General features: G+C 47.9%; 1 protein-coding gene across 1 annotated transcript in view; it reads left to right on the top strand.

The window, feature by feature from the left end:
- The first annotated feature begins 1,572 nt into the window (after positions 1–1,572).
- CDCA7L (cell division cycle associated 7-like) overlaps positions 1,573–18,249 on the top strand; it is a 215,526-nt gene continuing 198,849 nt past the window's right edge. The window contains exon 1 of the mRNA XM_010839025.1: positions 1,573–1,726. The gene's annotated coding sequence lies outside the window, so the exon portion shown is untranslated. The remainder of the gene's footprint in view (positions 1,727–18,249) is intronic.

Here is an 18,249-nt window from a genome sequence, read left to right as displayed (position 1 = left end):
GTTGGGAGAACCAGCAAAAGTTTCCACCGCCATCTTAGCTGCTATTTCTGCACCTCAGAAAATGGAAGTTCATATGCCTTCTCCCTTACAAGGTGGTATGAGAAATAAGATGAGACAATAAACAAGACAGATAAGGAAAATATATAGTAGTATATCTGATGATACGAGGTTCCTAAAGAAAAAAATGCTAAAGCAGAGAAGGGGGTTGGAGAGTGCCAGGGAGAGGGTCAAAGTGCCAGGACAGGCCTTTGTAATGAGTTGAATCAGGCCCCCTCAAAACTCATGTGTTAACGGTCCCAACCCCCAGGATCTCAGAATGTGACTTTATTGGGAGACAGGACCTTTACGGAGGTTATGAAGTTAAAATGAAGTCCTTATGGTGTAAGCCGTCTAGTAGGACCCATGTTCTTATGAAAAGAAGTGAAAGTGTTAGTCGCTCAGTCGTGTCCAACTCTTTTGCAACACCATGGACTGTAGCCCACCAGGCTCCTCTGTCTGTAGAACTCTCCAGGCAAGAATACTGGAGTGGGTTGCCAGTTCCTTCTTCAGGAGAACTTCCCAACCCAGGAATCGAACCTGCCTCTCCTACTTGACAGGCAGATTCTTTACTACTGAGCCACCTGGGAATCACATTTGATACTTAATGACAGTTTGTGGACTAAGGGCCTCCACAAATTTGTGGGGACCAAAATGTGAGACATTCAGGCCATCTGGTGGCATGTGCTGATCCTGCTCAGCATTTAGGTCTCAGTTGTAGATTCCTGTTCTTGAGGTCCTGGTTAAATCAAAGGTCACAATGAGGCACTGTTGTGAGTGAGAGGCTTGGCTGCTCTGCTTTACTGGGCCATGGTCCAGTGGGTTCTTGTTTTGTTTTTGCAACACAACGCAGAGTCTTAAAAAAAAAATTACAGAAATCAAGGGAATGAGAAAGGAGCCAAGCTGGAGAACGTTGACACTTGAAAGGGTCAGGCAGGCACTATCTGTCATCTGCTTTCTCCGAAGGGGATGAGGCTTCCTGGTGGATCAGCTGATACAGAATCTGCCTGCAATGCAGGAGACCCAGGTTCGATCCCTTGGTCAAGAAGATCCTCTGGAGGAGGGCATGACTACCTGCTCCAGTATTCTTGCCTGGAGAATTCCATGGACAGAGGAGCCTGTTGGGCTACAGTTCATTGGGTCACAAAGAGTTGGACATGACTGAGCGAACTTTCTTTCAAGGGGATGAGAGTGAGAGCCAGGCTGGAATGGATCAGGCAAGTTCCTCTGCACCCCCTGCTGTTGACCATTAAGTGAAAAGTCCCAAACAAGCCTACAAAGCACCTCCTGATCTGAGCCCTGCTTGGTTCCCCAGCCTGTCCTCTGGGTACTGCTCCCCACCCCACCGCACTCCCCAAGAGAGACACGTTCGCTTCACTTCAGCCAGGCTCAACCTTTCAGGCAAGCCCGCAAGCCAGAGGATTATCCATTCTACCATCCCCGTTACCCAGAGGGCACTCCGGCATTAGGTGGCGCTGTGCTCTCGCGGGGCTACGGCCGTGAACGAGAAGCACGATCCGCCCTGAACGCGCGCACCTGCCCCGGGTGAGGCCGCTGCCGGCAGCTGCTCGCTGCCCCTCTAAGGGACGCTCCAGCCTCAGCACCGCGGGGGAGGCTGGCCCGGGCCCTCCGGCCTGCGTGGATTTCCTCCCCCCCTGGCTGTCCCCACCGGCCCAGGTTTAGCCCTCAGGTAGGTGTCCCCAGGCGCAGGTGAAGGGCACATTCACGGCCCAGCAATGCTGCAGCGTCCGCGGGATTCGCAGCCTTGCGGGGCCAGCGCTGCACGCTCCAAGACCCCGCGGGTGACGGGAGTTGGCTGAAGAGCTCCGGGGGCTGTGGTCGCTCTCAGCGCCTTCCCAGTGTTGTGATGTCTGAGGAGCTGGAAGCGATTCCAGCACATTCCTGAATGCATATAGCTGGGGTGAATCCAAGTCCCCTTTCCCAGAGCAGATACCAGCGAGGCCACACCTGAGGTCTGTGCCAGCAGTCCAGAGCCACCACGCTCACGGTGACCCAGGGCCACCACGGTCACGTTCTTCCTCGAGGCCCTGAACACCGTCCGCAGTTCAGAGGAGACCTCGGGAGGCATTAGCTGAGCCCTGCTCAGAAACGACCCTCTCGCTGCTAGGGACGCGGAGAACCCTTGTCCTCCGCTCCATCCCACCTCGTCTCCCCAGCAGTCCTGCCAGGACTAAACTTTGGCCACTCTCAGATCCCATGAGGGCTAAGTATTTCCCTGACTCTCACAGTGGCTGAGCACCCTTGTTGCCCCCCATGAACAAGCTGCTGGAACATTCCCAGGTGTTACTAGCCTGGTGCCCCAAATTGGGGTGGAGGGGGATGGAATGAAGGGATAAAGTTTGCTTTCCTTCCTTCCTCTTCTTTCCCATGAAAGAGCCTTGACGGCAGATTCAGATGAAAAAGAAGGACAGGTCCCCTCAGTCACACGCAATGGCCCCAGTGGTCGAGGCTGGGCTCCTTTTGTTCTTTGACACCAACGGGGTTGGGGCCACAGATTCTCTGGAGAGTCCAGAGTCAAGATGTGGGGAGCAGCCAACGGCCCTCCTGGAACCCATGTTTCACATTATGCATTGAAATTCCCATAGGCCTGGGGCTGAGCTTACCCTGAAGAATCAAAGAGGTCAGTAAAGGCGGGGGACAAAGCACAGACTCAGCCTGGAAGCCAGAAGACACCATACAGACAGAGATAAACAGGCATTTCAGAGCAGCACAGGGCGGGGCCTGGGACGCTGCCTCTTCTCTGGCTGGCCGTGCCTGGCCACTGGGTCTCCAAACAGTCCTTCCGTTTTGGAGATGCCAGCTTGTTTTGGACCCAAGGCTTGACTGTTTTAGGGTCGGAGTGGGGAGGATTGATTGGATCACAAACGGCCTTTGGATGATAAGTACGGCAGTTTGTATGTTTCATATTCTGGTACTCAGCCCTCCCCATGGGGAGACGCTGTTTTTGTTTGTTTTTAAGTTTATTTTACTGAAGTAGAGTTGATTTACAATCTTGTGTTAATTTCTGCTATACAGCAATGTGATTTTCAGTGTTATATATATATATACACACATACATGCACAAACATATACAGATTCTTTCTAATATTCTTTTCCATTATGGTTTATCACAGGGTATTGAATATGGTTCCCTATGCTCTACAGTAGGACCTGTTGTCTATCCCTTCTCTATATAATAGTTTGCATCTTCTAATCCCAACTCCCAGTCCATCCCTTCCTCACCCACCACCCCTTGGCACCCACAAGTCTATGTCTGTTTCTGTTTCATAGATATGTTCTTTTGGAAGCAGTCTTTTCATTTACCATTTAATCTTTAAAAAAAAAAAATGATTTATCTTGACTGTGCTGGATCTTAGTTGCTGTTCGTGGTCTTCCTCCCTAGTTGCGGGAGCCGGGGCCACTGCTCCTCATGGCGGCTCCTCTCGTTGCAGACTATGGGCTCCAGGTACACAGCCTTCAGCAGTTACATTTTTCAGACCCTAGAGCACAGACTCAGTAGTTGTGATGCATGGGCTTAGTTGCTCCGTGGCATGTGGAATCTTTCAGAGCCAGGGATTGAACCCATGTTCCCTTCAATGGCAGGTGGATTCTTATCCACTCTACCACCAGGGGAGTCCCTGGAAACTGTTTTTTGACAGTTACTTTTCCTTTATGAAAAGTTCCCAATCTTAGGGTTTTTAAAATGATTCAAATTCTGGCAGTTCAGAGTTGCTTAGTGTCTTTGGGTAGGTGTTAAAGAACAGCTGGGTTTTCTCCCACTGTTTTCTTTGCCCTTTGGTTTATTTCACTCAGTGTTCCAGTAGAAAGATCCTTGGAGTGTGAGTCAGGGAAACCTGAATTCTGGTGCCTGCCCCACGTTCTTCCAGGAACTGTGGCCTTGGGCAAGTCATTTATCCTCACTGAGACCAGTTCTCTGACATTCTGAGATGATGTGGAATCACAGGGAGGGAGGAGGGTTTGGTTAGTTCACTATGTCACCATGTAACAGCTGTTTTGATTCTCTCGGAGAGTTCATTCATTCATTCATTTGTTCATCAACTATTTAATATATGTAGAGATCATGACAGACATGAAGATGCAAAGATGACAAAGACATGGTCCCCACTGATGAACAGGCATGGTGGAAAGAGTGCTGATTTTCTGAGGGACGCGGCCAGGTCCCAGCGCTGATTAGCTGTGAGAGCTCAGCTAAGTTTTGATGACTTCTCTGAGCTCTAGTCTGCTTGCTGGTGTGATGGGGTTATTGCATAGGGTGACCAACCATCTGATTTGTCTGAGACTGAAGAGTTTCTTAGGACCCAGGACTCTTGGAACTAAAACCTAGAAGGTTCCAGACAAACTGGTAGGAGTTGGTCACCTATCTGAGAGATGAATTGAAATGACACATAGATAGAGACTAAGCCCAGGGACTTCCCTGGTGGCTCAGACAGTAAAGCCTCTGCCTATAATGCGGGAGACCTGGGTTCAATCCCTCGGTTGGGGAGATCTCCTGGAGAAGGAAATAGCAACCCCCTCCAGTATTCTTGCCTGGAAAATCCCATGGACGGTGGAACCTGGTAGGCTGCAGTCCATGGGGTCGCAAAGAGTCAGACACGACTGAGCGACTTCACTTTCACTTTTCAAGCCCAGTGCCCAGCATCTGCTAGCTGCTTTGTCAATATAGCCCTTCTTTGGATATATGCCCACACAGCCAGACACCCCCACCCACACACCTCATCACAGGATAAAGGGAAAAGAAAAAATGTAAGCAAACAAATATGCTATAGCTAAGGCAGCTATGGGAGAGAAGGACTGCTGAGAAGCCAGGAGAGGCTGCAGAGGGCGGGAGCCTGGCGTGGGGGAGAGGCAGGTTAAGTGAGGGTCCTGATTAGGGAGATGCAGTCTGTGCCTGAAATATTTGTAAATGCTTGAAAGTTTAACAGCTTCGGGCTCTTAAGGGGTGTTCTGTGTGGTTAGAACAAGCAGGGAAGATCCTAAAGGTAGGTTTGATTCATATTGTAAAGGCCCTATGTATGATTCTAAAAGACTTGGCTGTCATTTTGAAAGTTTCCAAACACTTTTGATGATGCATCCTTCTGGTGAAAAAAGGTGAAAACTGACACCCTTCCAAATACATGTATATTTATGTATAAATAATGCACATGTGTAAGGAAATAAAGCATACCAAAAAACCCAGAAATGTTTAAAGAAGCAGATGAAAGGCAAATATAAGTAGAAGTTCTGTTTTCTTTCTGTTCTCCAGTGATTTATTTTGTCTGCTTCCTCAAGTATTCACACCCCATTTGAGAGATCACTTCTCTTGGTGGTGGAGAATCATGGCAGGCTTTAAAGCAAAAAAACTTCACCTAATCAGGTTTGATTTTCAGCAAGTGACCCTGGGTGCTTAAAGCAGGGCATGGAGGCAAACCAGCCAGTAGGAGACTTGTCAGAGTCCAAGAGAAGGTATCAGTGGCCCACACTCAGGTGGCAGCATAGGTGTGCAGGGAAGACACCAGACTGGGGAGGGATTTAGGAGGTGAAAGCAAGAGGACACGTGACTAAGAGTGGGTCTGTTGAGTTAAATAAGTGCATGCATGCAGGCCTCTTGAAAGATGTCCTCACACAGAGGTGCTCCCTGGAACTACATTCAATTTCAATGACATTTTTGATCCACACTCCAGATGTGATGCAAGGGAAGTCAGAGCTGTATTATGACTTTCATGGGCCTTAGACACTTTGCCTTCAATGAGCCCCTTTCTCCATTAAAAATAATAATAAAATAGATTTATATATAAATAAGTATATATGTATGAAAGCATCTGAATGAATAGAGAGGAATATAATAAAGTAGTATTAATATTATATTCCATTTTTATCTTGATTTTAGAAGAAAGTAAAATACTCGCATGGGTTTCTAAAGGTATGGTGCACCTTAGGCATCGTGCCTGTGGTGCCCAAAGGCTAAGTCAGTCCTGGAAGCCTGTCAGACTCTGGAGATGTGGCATTCTGGCAGGTTCAGTGTGAGCATGGAGCGCCATCTAGTGGCTCACATGTTTGCAAGGCAGCCTAGCTGCTTCTCTGTAAAACTTGAACTCAGCATCCCAGATCAGACCCAATCTGTCTTATGGCTGCTTGACTCATCTCCAGACAGCCCTGGATGCTGGGTTTTGAGACTGATTGGCAGGCAGACAAAACGAAACCTCAAGAGTGCAACAAGGGCACAGGAGAGCCCCCAAATCAGCTAAGAGCCAAAGTTTAATCTTTTCATCTAACAAGTTATTTAATGCAGTAGTAGTTTTCAGCATTTTGGGGCTTGAGGCAATACACTGAATGGGGCTATAAGTGGACTCCAGTTTAGGAAAGCAAGTTTTAAAAAAAAACAACAAAAAAAATCGGTTTTGCAGTGTTCTCTCAGTATTTCCTATTTTCTTCTCCCCTAGGATTCCTTCTGTATCTGCAAGGCAGTTATCCAGTATTTGATAAGAGGCCAGACTTTTTTTTTTTTTTCGTGGCCATGTTGCATTCCTTGGAGTATCTTAGATTCCCTGACCAAGGACTGAACCCAGGCCCATGGCAGTGAAAACCTGGAGTCTTAACCATTGAGGCTCCAGGGAAATTCCTATATGATCTTTTAAATTTGCTTTTGAATTAGGCTTGCTAATATCTTATTGGGTTTCTCTTATTGAAAAACTTACATCTATATTCATCAGGGATATTGGCCTATAATTTTCTTAAATTGTAGTGTCCTTATCTGGCCAGAGTATTACTGGCCTTGTAAAATGAACCTGGAAATGTTCCCTCTTTTCAGTTTTTTGAAAGAGTTTGAGTACTGTTAATTCTTCTTTAAACATTTGGTAGAGTTCACTAGTGAAATCACCTTGTCCTAAACTTTTCTTTGTTTGGAAGTTTTTGATTACTGATTCAGTCTCCTTACTCATTATTGGTCTGTTCATATCTTCTACTTCGTATTTCAGTCTGCTGCTACTGCTAAATCACGTTAGTCGTGTCCGACTCTGTGAGACCCCATAGACGGCAGCCCACTAGGCTCCCCCATCCCTGGGATTCTCCAGGCAAGAACACTGGAGTGGGTTGCCGTTTCCTTCTCCAATGCATGAAAGTGAAAAGTGAAAGTGAAGTCGTTCAGTCGTGTCCGACTCTTAGCGACCCCATGGACTGCAGCCCACCAGGCTCCTCCGTCCATGGGAGTTTCCAGGCAAGAGTACTGGAGTGAGTCTGGATAGGTTGTAAATTTCTAGGAATTGACTCATTTCTTCTAGGTTATCAAACTTGTTGGCATATAATTATTCACTACTATCTCATGATCTTTTGTATTTCTGTGGCAAATTGTAATATCTCCTCTTTCGTTTCTGATTTTATTTGAGTCTTTTTATCCTTAGTTAGCCAGCCAAAGGTTTGTCCATGTGTGCGGCTCCTGACTTAGAACTCTGCATGGGGCAAGAGAGAAACAAGCCTCTTTGGCAGTGTTCACACAGCTGGAGAATCCAGGCACTTCCTCTCACACTCCCACCTTCCCGCATAGGAGACATCACAGGCTGAGAAAATTTCTCTTGTCCCTTAAGCTGAGCTACCCAGGAGAGGCGTGGTGTAGGTAAAGTCAGATGTTCCTCTTACCCTCTCTGATGCGTTCAGTTGCAGATTTTTGTCCTTGTTGCTCCAGTCATGTGCTGGAACCTCTGCTGGATTCTTGGACTTCCACAGAGTCTCTCTGATCTGTGGGTGATTGTCTAATTGGTGATTCTTGTAGGGGAAGATGCTAGAAAGCTTCTATTTTTGCCATTTTGATGATGTCACTTTCCAACAGGTATCTTTAAAGATATAAACTCATAAAGTTTACTCAAGAAATAAATAATAATAAATAGTATGAAAGTCGCTCAGTCATGTCCGACTCTTTGTGACCTCCTGGACTCTACAGTCCATGGGATTCTCGAGGCCAGAATACTGGAGTGGGTAGCCTTTCCCTTCTCCAGGGGATCTTCCCAACCCAGGGATCAAACCAAGGTCTCCCACATTACAGGCGGATTCTTTACCAGCTGAGCCACAAGGGAAACCCAAGAATACTGGAGTAGGTAGCCTATCCCTTCTCCAGCAGATCTTCCCAACCCAGGAATCAAACCAGGGTCTCAGCATTGTGGGCGGATTCTTTACCAGCAGCCCAATACTTGTATATCAAATGAAGCAACTGAATTCATAGTTTAAAGTCTATATCAATTTGCCTGCATCCAGTCTGGAGCTTAGGCCACACAGGAGGTAAACAGGGAAAGTTTACAATGAAGAATCATCACACTCTGATAAAATAGGACCTCTTGATACAAGATAAAACCAGTGCTGGCAAGGATGTGGAGTAACTGGAACTCCATACATTGTTGGTGGGAATTCAACACAATACAGCCAGTTTGGAAAACAGTTTGGTAGTTTCCTATAAACTGTCATGGATCCTTACCATTCAATTCAGCACTGCCACTCATAGATATTTACTTAAGAGAAGTAAAAAGATATGTCGAGACAAAGACATGTCCTTAAAAGTTTATAACCGACTTAGTCATAAGAGCCAAAAACTGAAACCACCCACTACTTACCAACTGGTAAACGGATAGACACATTGTCTGCATACATTAGAAAATATCCTGAATAGGCTGAATCCTGACCCCCAAAGTTGATGGTCATAGGAGACAGGGTCTTTGGGAGGTGATTAGGTCATGAGGGCAGAGCCCTTAGGAGTGGGATTCTTGTTTTATAAAAGAAGCTCTAGAGAGATCCCTAGCCCCTTCGTCTCTGCAAGTTTACAGAGGGAAGGCGCCAACTGTGGACCTGGACACAGGGCTTCATCAGAACGTGACCATACTGGCACTATGATCTTCAGCTTGCCAGCCTCCAGAACTGGGGGAACTTAACATATGTCCTTTAAAAGCTACCCAACCTGTGGTATTTTGTTACAGCAGCCTAAGTGGACAAAAAAGATACATTTTGGGGAGATTGAAATATTCTACATCATAATTATGGTGGAGTTTTTAATATATATATTTCTTAAAGCACAACAAATTGTACATTTAAAATTGGTAATTTTATTATTTGTAAACTATTTCTCAATAGAGCTAATTTTTTTTAATAGTAATGTCAAGCCTCTGCTGCTGCTGCTGCTAAGTCTAGACCACCCTAATTAAAACAGAATCCCTGGAGATAAGGCCCATGTGCCTTAGGTGATTCTAAAGTGCAGTCTGGGTTGAAATGACTGTCCTTTGCAGAAAGAACATTTGTGTGAAGGCATCTCAAATGGTATGGCATCAATATGAACCTTTTTTCCAACATCTCCTCCCACTTGTTCAGTCACTCAGTCCTGTCTGACTTTGCAACCCCATGAAGTGCAGCATGCCAGGCTTCCCTGTCCTTCACTATCTCCTGGAGTTTTCTCAAATTCATGTCCATTGTGTCGATGATGCCATCCAGACATCTCTTCCTCTGTTGCCCTCTTCTCCTCCTACTCTCAATCTTTCTGAGCATTGGGTCTTTTCCAGTGAGTTGGCTCTTCACATCAGGTGGCCAAAGTATTGGAGCTTAAGCTCCAGTGTCCATCTTTCCAATGAATATTCAGGGTTGATTTCCTTTAAGATTGACTGGTTTGATCTCCTTTCAGTCCAAGGGACTCTCAAGAGTCTTCTCCAACAGCACAATTCAAAAGCATCAATTCTTTGGTGCTCAACCTTCTTTATGGTCCAGCTCTCACATCCATATATGACTACTGGAAGAACCATAGCTTTGACTATACGGACCTTTGTCGGCAGAGTGATGTCTTTGCTTTTTAATATGCTGTCTAGGTATATCTTAGCTTTCTTTCCAAGGAGCAAGCATCTTTTAATTTCATGGCTGCGGTCACTGTCCACAATGATTTTGGAGCCCAAGAAAATAAAATCTGTCACTGTTTCCACTTTTCCCCCATCTATTTGCTATGAAGTGATGGGACAGGATGCCGTGAATGTTTTTGAATGTTGAGTTCTAATCTAGCTTTTTCGCTCCTCTCTTTCACCCTTATCAGGAGGCTCTTTAGTTCCTCTTCACTTTTTGCCATTAGAGTGGTATCATGTGCATATCTGAGGTTGTTGATATTTCTCCCAGAAATCTTCATTCCAGCTTGTGATCCATCCAGCCCAGCATCTCACACGATGTACTCTACATACCTGGGCTTTCCAGGTGGGCCTAGTGGTAAAGAATCTGCCTCCCAGTCAGGAGACATAAGAGACATGGGTTCGATCCCTGGATCAGGAAGATCCCCTGGTGAAGGAAATGGCAACCCACTCCGGTATTCTTGCCTGGAGAATCCCATAGACAGAGGAACCTGGCAAGTGATGGTCCACTGGGTCACAAAGAGTCAGACGTGACAGAAGAAACTTAGCAAACAGGCAGTCTGCGTCTAAGTTAAATAAGCAGGGTGATAATATGCAGCCTTGTCGTACTCCTTTCTCAATTTTGAACCAGTCCAGTGTAGTGTAAACATAACTTTTATGTGCACTGGGAAACCAGAAGATTTGTGACTTGCTTTGTTATGACATTGACTCTGTGGGGTGGTCTGAAACTGAACCCACTGTATCTCTGAGGTCTGCATGTGCTGTGATTTGAAGGAAAACAGAGCTGCTGGACTAAGACCAACTGCTCAGAACTCCGTCCTTTCCAGAACTTAGTTCCTGGACGGATCTGAAGCACAGAGAGCTCAGCCGTTAATGACCAGAGTCACGCGTGCTGGTCAGACTGTGGCTGACGTGCAGGCTGGCTTCACAGATGCGTGGTCTGCTTGGCCTGTGATGCTCTGTGGCTTCCGTCCTGAAATTCTGAATAATTTGTGTTTTGAATTTGTGTTTTGTTAGTGAAGTCTGCTGGGACAGTGAAGCATGGGCCAGGTATTTGGAGGCTCTTCAAAGTGTCTTATGCTTCTTTGTTTCGAGACAGATGTGGAATAGAGTTCAAGGAACTGAGGGAAACAGGCCATTAGTGAAAGGTTTTGTGTTTATCTGGCACGGGCTTGGGCTGTGTTTTCTGTTTGCTGTAGCTATAAGGCGTTAGAGGCTAAACTTGCTCCATGTCCCTGTTTTTGCCTCCCCTGTGGGCCTTGGATTTCCCCAGAGGCTTCTTGAATCTTCCGAGAGGCACAGTTCTCCGAGGTGTATTCCCCAATTGTCATACCGGAGCCCCAGTGATCTGGAAGGTGATGTGGAGGGAAAGCGTCTGTGGTCCTACAATTGACAGTCTTTTAGTGAGCTGACCTTCATAATTGCATCTCCATTTTCTTTGTTTGTCCCTCATTGGTGAGACAGGGAGGCTGGGGAAGGTGGAGATGGGTATATCCATTCCCCCAGGTTGGTTAGGGTCTGGTAAAACCTCAGCAGGTTAGGCTCTAGTAAATTACTTTCTCTTGAGGGCAGGCCTTGTTAGGAAGAATGGAAATGTCTGGGTGTGTTTAAGAAAGGCCGTTTCCCCTCCCCCGCACAGACGTAGGAAGGGCTGCTTCTCCATCTTCCCTGTGAGAACCTGCAGGACTCCAGCAGGCTGCACTCCCGGAAGTGTGGGAGCCTCCCTGGAGGTTAACCCACCTGGCCTCCCGCACCTCACCCATCGCACTTCAGCTCTTCCCCCCCAGGCGCCGGTTCCCACAGACTGGTTGCTGCTCTGGTGAGTTGCGACTCTGCATCTGCCTGTAGGTCTCTCCAGTCTGTGGGGCAGTGGCTTGCCCTATGGCTTCAGTTCTCTGATGGATCTGAGAGAGTTGTTGATTTTTCGGTTTGTTCAGCTTTCTTTTGGTCTCTATGTGGGTGGGAGAGATAACTTCTAAACTTCCTTACGGGCAGAGCTAGAAACTCAAACTCAAATACTGTTTAAATGCTCCTACAGTTGTAATGATGTGGCAGGCAGCAAGGTTGTGGGAAAGAGGCGGGGAGGCTTTGAGGCCTGGACTGGGCACCAGCCGCCCCACCTCTCCTGGCTGCTTCATCTGACGCCTCACTGCCCTGAGCGCTGTGAACTGGCTGTGTAACCCGAACTCGGAGCTTATAAAAAAGCAGCCTCTCGGGGGCCCCATTCCAGACCCGCCGAATCAGAACCCACAATGTAAGGAGACCCCCCAGGGGATCCCTGTGCAGGTTAGCGTTTGCAAAGTTCTGACTACAAGTTACGACACACTTTCGAACATGAGTTTGTTACCTTCGTTCCCAAACTGTTCACTGAGGTGCCCAGCGGCACCACAGTGAACTCACGGGGAGCTCTCTGAGACATCTTTACTTAACACATATCTTGGGAAACACAGGAACCTCTGTCCAGTGTCAGGTGTGCCTCTAACTTTAGTTTATTTCCCGCCTTAGATCACTGTGTTCCTTCTGTTGCTGTCTTATGGACGACTAGGAAAAACTTCAGCTGTGATCAGATACTAGACCTGTGTGAAAGGCAATGGGGAATGAGAAACGAGTTGGCAGTTGTATCTGAATGCAAACTCTGAGAAGCGTTCAGAGCCCAACAGGTGCTAAGCTGTTAGACTATCAGTGTGGATTAGATTGTTTGAACCTGAGGCTGTCGATGTGGATTAGATTGTTTGAACCTGACTACATAATAAGTGTTAGGCATTTCCTCTCCTGGGCTGCTGACACACTAGGAGGACCCTGAACTGAGAACGTTTGGGAACCTCTGGCTTAACATTTGGTTAATTGTTTTGTAACCAAACCAGTCAGGTCCGGTCACCCCGTGCGAAGTGAAGCCAGTCTTCTGGCACTGCGTTGTGTGCAGGTAAGTGCAGGTTTATCACAGGGCACCAAGCAAAGAGTCCAGGCAGTTAGTGCTTAAAAGACCAAACTCCCCACTGGCTCTCAGGGAAAGGTTTTTAAAGACGTGATGAGGGAGGAGGGTTGTGCAGCGCCTGATTGTCTCGTGGTGAAGTAATTGGAAGTTAATCAACCTTCCGGTTCCAACCGGTCTGGGCGCTGCGTGCTTGTGGGCAGCATGCAGTTAACTTCTTCCACCTGGTGGAGGTTTCGGTATCTGCAAAACAGCTCAAAGGATATGGCTCAGAATATTATCTGTAGCCCTTGAAGAGGAACTAAAGGTCCTTGACTTTGTTTAATGGCTAAACTATTATTTTGCTTGACTGATTTCTTTCTGCATTTTCTCAGTTCTCTGATTACATTTACTCTTTAGAACTTGGGGAATGCCTAGGAGGCTCAAGTTTTTCTGCAAACAAGAGGCAGGTGGAGGACATGAGGGCGTCTGTCCTGGAAAGGCCCCAAAAGGTTCTACTCAGTTACAACTGCTCTTTCACCTGATTTTTGAATGAATTAAATGAGATAATGCCATAGATGTTAGTTCTCTTCACTTTGCCCTTATTTAGTGTACTCCTTTTCTGTTGAATTTCACCTGCATTCATTAAGGACTTATGCAAAGCCCTCATACCAAGGTCAGTGAACCCCGCCTACAAGCAGGATATGTTTACAACTCCATGATCAGTTTCCCTGCTGTGCAGTGCTTACACCTGCATCACTCTTTATGTTGAACACAGGCAATCTCCTTGAATTTTAACAACCAAATGAGAAAAGCCAAAGAAATATTAATAACTCCATTTTAAAGGAGAAAAACCGAACCCCTGAAATCCAGAGGGGTTGCATAGTTGCACAGGCTCACACAGCAGAGTCTTTTTCTCCAAAACTAGTGCCCCCTTGCTTCCTTTACTGCCTGGAGGGGAGGAGGGTATTCCAGAACTGGGTGGGATGTCGGTGAAAAAATGAGTGTTAGTCGCTCAGTCGTGTCTGATTCTTTGTGACCCTATGGACTGCAGCCCACCACGTTCCTCTGTCCATGGGATTTTCCAGGCAAGAATACTGGAGTGGGTTGCCATTTCCTCCTCCAGGGGATCTACATGACCCAGGGATTGAACCCTCGTCTCCTGTATCTCCTGCATTGCAGGCAGATTCTTCACCACTGAGCCACCTGGGAAGCCCTTACAGAGAGGCTGGGCACTGTCTAACAAGCAGCCAGGTCACTGTGCTGTTGAGGGTGGTGAAGGGAACTTGTATTTTGCTTCATTAATACTCATTTCAGGTGATTCAGTGAACCCCTCTCTCGCTTTCCCCCCACCTCCCTGGCTCCCTCCCTCCCCACCCCCCACCTTCCCACACACACACACTTCTGGAGGGTCTGAGTAGAACAGGAGCTGGTTATAGGTTCTGGTCCCCAGGCAGGGATGCTTTTGACCGGGAAGGGCCGGGACAGTTCATGGAAGGCCTCCCCAGAGAGCTTTGGAGATGAGAGCTACATCAGAGCTGAACACACCATTGCCTCTGGATCTCTCATTTGGCTCTTTTCCAGGTCAGGAGTGACCAGAAATGCTGACCATCTGTCCACTGTTTCTTAGCCTCCAGCCAGGGCCAGGGCGGCTTGGCGCACACCGTGGCCGCTGCCCACCCCAGCCTCTGTCCACTGGATGGAATTTCCTGCTTGGTTCCTTTTCCTCCTCCTCAGGTTTAACGCCTACTTAAGGAGACAGCATACAGGATCACTTTTCCTCCCTTTTTAAATAACAAAATCTAACATTTATTGGGAAGCCACCGTCAGCAGGTGTTGTGCTACGGCTCATACCGACCGTCCCCAGGTTGGTTTGCTGGCGCTGCCATCACGCCACACCACAGACAGGAGCTCACACAGAAGTGTGTCGTTTCCCGGGAGTCCCAGGTCCAGGTGTGGGCAGAGCCCTGCTCCCTCTACAGCACCAGGTAGAGAGTTGCTCCACGTCTCTCTCTAGCTTCTGGTAGCTCCTTGACTTGTGGGGCATCTCCCATTCTCCACAGGACATTCTCCCTGTGGGCCTGTCTGTCTCCACGTTTCCTCATTTCATAAGGGGACCAGTCATATCAGATCAGGGTTCATCCTACTCCAGTAGGACCTCATCTTCATTCCATTGGCAATGACCCTTTTTCTGAAAAAGGTCACATTTTTGAGGTATTGAGAGTGAGGACTTCAACATATGCGTTTGGAGGGACATAATTCAACCAATAACATGCCCACTCCCACCCAACTGACAAATGAAGAAACTGAAGCATAGAGGAGTTAAATAAGCTTCTCAGGGTCGCATGGAGAAGGAAACAGCAGCCTGCTCCAGTATTCTTGCCTGGAGAATCCCCTGGACAGAGGAGCCTGGTGGGCTACAGTTCATGGGGTTGCAGGAGTCAGACACAACTTAGCGACTAAACCGCCACCACCACCTCAAGGCCACCTGGCTGATGAATGACCAAGCTGGGATTTGACCTGGAAGCCCTTTATTCGGAGAAGCGGTTTGCAGGCTGGCGGCACCAAGGCCACCCGGAGCCTCACTGGGCTCAGACTGCTGGGCCTGACCCTGCAGTGTCTGGTGCTGGAGGCCTCACGCGGGGCTGCTGCCTTGCGTTTCTAACGGGTGCCAGGTGACGCGCCGCTTGCCTGGGACCGTCTTTAAAAACAACTGCCCTGGCGGCAGCTCTCGGACCCCATTTTGCATACACATCACTGGGAGCATCTGTTTCTTCTTCTGAGCAGTTCCTGTGACCCACTCCAGAAGATTTTGATGGGATAAACCTGGATGGGGCCCAGAAATCTGTACTGGTGACAAGTGAACCTAGTGACTCTGAATTGGTGTTCAGTGGCCACCCTTTGAGAAAGCTCCAGCTTTGTGTTTCTCAGTTGACTGCCAGGGTCCTTCCACTTCGCCTGCACATTGGCGTCGCCTGGGAAACTTTCAGAAGCGCTGAATCCATGGCTGCTGCTGCTGCTGCTAAGTCGCTTCAGTCGTGTCCGACTCTGTGCGACCCCAGAGACAGCGGCCCACCAGGCTCCCCCGTCCCTGGGATTCTCCAGGCAAGAACACTGGAGTGGGTTGCCATTTCCTTCTCCAATGCATGAAAGTGAAAAGTGAAAGTGAAGTCGCTCAGTCGTATCTGACTCATAGCGACCCCATGGACTGCAGCCCACCAGGCTCCTCCATCCATGGGATTTTCCAGGCAAGAGTACTGGAGTGGGGTGCCATTGCCTTCTCTGAATCCATGGCTGGGACTCACCCTTAAAGATTCTTATGCAGTTAGTATTGGGGGATGGCCTAGATTTTTAAAATTCAGTGTTTGTTTGTTTGTTTTTTTAAAAACACTGGGTTTTAAAAAACTCTCTTGCAGGTGACTCTAATAGCGCAGTCCAGGTTGAGAACCATAGCCATAGCTGAAAGCATGGAAAAGATCCCCTAGGGGTTGGTTACTATGACTGAGGTTCCAGACATTCATCTGAGATCCTGGAGACTCGGGGGCTCCATTCTCCCTCAGCATTAAGTCAGAAGGGTCTTCCTCATTTTTCAAGCGTTTTGCAGCCGGAAAGCTGTATCTTTTCCCAAAGAACCAACGTCGTTCTCCCTGCATTCATTCATAAGAGGCAGTGTGGTGCCCTGGGGAGTGAGAAAGCCAGGAAGCCCAGGCCTGATTCCAGCTTCTGCACTTGCTGGAAGTGTGGACCTGTATGTATTTATGGGGTGGCCAGCTTTGCTTATCTGAAAACCTTACCTCCTATAGTTGTAGTGAGGAGTAAAGGGTTACTGTGGGTGAAGATCTTATAACGCTGCCTGTCACAGAGTAAATTCCAAATTAGTGTTTTAGAATTTTTCTCTGAACAGGGATGTATTAAGCAGCTACCATATGCCAGGCACAGGGGTACAACAGAGACCACAAAGTCCTGTATCTCAGAGTTGGTAATGGAAGGAGCAGAAGCTGATAATATCTAATGTGACAGTACTAAACTCTTATTGTCTCCGAATCCCCAAGATGTCCTCAGGGACCCTTTTCAATGAACTGCTTTTTCCCACCACCAAATTTCAGAAATCCTAATCCCCAAAGTGATAGTATTTGGCCTTTGGAAGGCAGTTAGATCATGAGGGTGAAGTCCTGTGAATGAGATTAGATCTCTTCATAAGAAGAGATAAGAGGGACTTCCCTGGTGGTCCAGTGATTAAGGCTTTGCCTTCCAGTGCAGAGGGTGCTGAGATCCTACATGTCTCATGGTCAGAAAACCAAAACATAAAACAGAAGCAACATTGTAACAAATTTAAAGAAAGACTTTAGAAGTGGTCTGCATCAAAAAAAAAAAAAAAAATCTTTTTTAAAACACTGAGAGCTTGCTTCTTCCCTCTGCTGTCTACCATGTGAGGACCCTGTGAGAAGACCTCAGTCTGCAAACCAGGAAGAGGGTCTGAACCAGAACTTGATAACATGGGCACCTTCATCTCTGACCTCTCAGCCCCCAGAACTGTGAGAGACGTGTCTCAGTCACCCAGTGACTGCTGTAATACAGCAGCCCAAGCTAAGATACCGAAACGAGGGAGACTTCAAAAGCAAGTCCTGTGCAGACAGCGTCTCACGGGGCACCCCTTAGGAACAAGGAGAGAAGGATGACGTGGCTGAGGCAGGTTCGGAGGAAAGGAGGTTGGGCTAAAATCCCATGCACCGCTGCTGCCCTCCTCCTGTCTGATTACATCTTTCTGGGAAAGCTCTCTTGATTTCTCTCCCTTTTCTCTCTGTTCCCTGTTATATCTGCCTCCCAGCAGTTGTTCCCTGGGAAACTTCCCATTCTAAATTTTTTACGTTCTCCTGTGGAGTTACGGCTTGGGGAATGGTGATGAGATGGGCACAGAGTTACACATGAACAAGGCCGAGGGGTAGCAGGAGCCATGGCCTCAGGGCCTGGCTGGCAGGAGGATTGCAGCGTTTTTGTTTTCTTTTTTCCTTCTTGGACCATAGGCTCTTATCTTTCTTTCTGGGAGGCTCGTTAATAACTAACGGAAGTGCTAATTGCCTCGCAGCCACTGGAGGGCGCTGGTTCCTCTATTTCCTAAGAGACAGCTGGTCTTCCAAAAAGATCACCTGGGCTAGCGGGGTGCCACTCCGAAATTCCTCCAGGGCCCTCTTGGGCAGCAGCCGGGGCGATCCTCAGCCAGGCGACTGGCCTGCGTCCCTCGCCCGGCGTGGTCTCCCTGCCCCGCGCGGCCTCCGGGATGCTTCGCCTGCGGCACTATCTCCGCGTCGCACGTGCACATACCGCGTTTCCTCCGCGGGTGTCGCTGTGGTCAGGAAAGAAATCTTGCAGGAGACGCGAAGGCTGTGCGCTGCCCGGCTTGATAGGAGGTGGGGTGTTGCGGAGGGGGGCACTAAAACGAGA

This window comes from Bison bison, unplaced genomic scaffold, assembly GCF_000754665.1.
Source record: "Bison bison bison isolate TAMUID 2011002044 unplaced genomic scaffold, Bison_UMD1.0 scf7180017864109, whole genome shotgun sequence".
Classification (NCBI taxonomy): domain Eukaryota; kingdom Metazoa; phylum Chordata; class Mammalia; order Artiodactyla; family Bovidae; genus Bison; species Bison bison.
The sequence above is the reverse complement of the archived record's forward strand: the minus strand, read 5'-3'. Positions and strand labels throughout refer to the sequence as shown.